Here is a 2,147-nt window from a genome sequence, read left to right as displayed (position 1 = left end):
CACTTCCAGGATCGTTTTAATGGGCCGACTCATAGATAAATAGCTGCTGTCAATTTGACTCCAACTCATGGTGACCTTGACCTCTTTAAAGTATTGAAAAGCAAAGACATCACCTTGAGGACTAAGGTGCGCCTGACCCAAACCATGGTATTTTCAACCGCCTCATATGCATGTGAAAGCTGAACAATGACTACGGGAGACCAAAGAAGAATTGATGCCTTCGAACTGCAACTGCGAACTGCAGAGTTGGTGAAGGATATTGAATATACCACTGAACCAGAGTGCTCCTTAGAAGCAAGGATGGCGAGACTATGTCTCACATACTTCAGGAGGAATCAGTCCCTGGGGAAGGACGTCATGCTTAGTAAAGTACAGGGTCAGCGAAAAAAGAGGAAGACCCTCAACAAGACGGATTGACAAAGTGCCTGCAACAAAGGGCTCAAGCCTAATGATTGTGAGGATGGCACAGGACCAGGCAGTGTTTCGTTCTGTTGCGCACAGAGTCGCTATGACTCGACGGCACCTAACAACAACATGGTGACCTTATGTACAACAGAACAAAGCAATGCTCGGTCCCGTGTCGTCCTCACAATTGACAGGATGTTTGAGTCCCTCGTTGCAGCTATTGTGTCAGTCCGTCCTACCAAGGGTCCCCCTCGCTGTCATTGGCCTCTACTTCACCAAACGTGATGTCCTCTTCCGGAAGTTGATCCCTCCTGATGACATGTCCAAAGCAAGTGAGTCAGACAGTGTTCTTTGTGACCCATAAGGTTTTCACTGGGTAATTTTCAGAAGTACATCACCAGGCCTTTCTTCCTAGTCTGTCTTAGTCTGGAAAAGCTGCTGAAACCTGCTAGTATTTGAAACACAAGTGGCATGGCTTCCAGCCTCACAGTAGCAAGTAAGCTACCACAGTACAGCAGACTGACAGCCGCTTGGTGGTTTTGATGGACAGAGATCAAAGGAAGGTCAATTTAACAAGCCTTCAGGCTTCCACATCATTTCCCTCCTTCATCGTCTTTACCCAGGACCACTTAGATGCAGTCATACAAGGGCTTCAGACTGTCCATGGTGAAACCAGGCGTGCTTAAAGTTCAGTGGTGGTGGAGTGTAGCAGAGGAAGTTTGCGGTATTAAAAAAAAAAAACTTAGTATTTGCCAGTCATCTGTTTGTAGAAGCGACTAGCAGGGTCAGGTACCAAGAGCTGAGGAGAGTTTCCCTGGATTAGGAGGAAGGGTCGGAGTATTGAGTACTGAATGTGATAGGGTGGCATTATGGAACGCGTGTATGTTAGAGGCCACACAGTTTGAGATGGGAGTCAGCTTGCAGCTGTGGTGGAAGGAGGGCTCAGTAGGACATCTGTCACGGTGTCATCAAATGGTTGTGCAGACGCTCCTTCCGCTCCTTCCGGCTCCAAGATTATGGAGGGAGGGAGGGAGGGAGGGAGGGAGGGAGGGAGGGAGGAAGGAAGGAAGGAAGGAAGGAAGGAAGGAAGGAAGGAAGGAAGGAAGGAAGGAAGGAAGGAAGGAAGGAAGGAAGGAAGGAAGGAAGGAAGGAAGAAGGGAGAGAGGGAGGGAGGGAGGAAATGAAGAAAGGAAAGAAAGAAAGAAGGGAAGGAAAAAGGGAGGGAGGAAGGGAACGAGAGAGAGCTAGAGACAGAGGAAGAGCGATAGAAAAGTTTTCTAGCAGACTATTGTTTAAAAAAAAATCCCATCTGACCGTAATCAGGGTTGGCAGCCTGATTTTTTTTTTTTTTAACATCTTCCTTTTGGCGTGGAGCACCACTGCGCACCCTGGGAAGAAGCTCCGGTTACTGCCCAAAGCTTTAGACGTGACTAGCACAGCGGGGACACCGTATGGTTGCCTTTAAGGAGGTAGCTCTGGCCCCCAGCCACTTGGGGAGCGGCCGGGGCACTCCTCCCGATTCAGCGCGACTGAGCAGGCTAGGAGGGCCGTCGCCCCGAGTGGCCCCAGGCGGGCCGGGCGGGCGTGCAAGCGGGCGGCACTTCGGCGGGGCTTGCCTGCGGGAGGGCGGGCTGGTAAGGGGTTGGGCGTGCGCTGGGCACCGGCCACCGAAGGAGGAGCCGGCGAGGTGGCGCGGGGCGCGCTCTTTTAAGCGGCGCGCAGCAGCCGTCCGGGCCGCAGGC

Source organism: Loxodonta africana, chromosome 14 (genome assembly GCF_030014295.1).
Source record: "Loxodonta africana isolate mLoxAfr1 chromosome 14, mLoxAfr1.hap2, whole genome shotgun sequence".
Lineage (NCBI taxonomy): Eukaryota > Metazoa > Chordata > Mammalia > Proboscidea > Elephantidae > Loxodonta > Loxodonta africana.
This window is presented reverse-complemented; position numbering follows the sequence as displayed.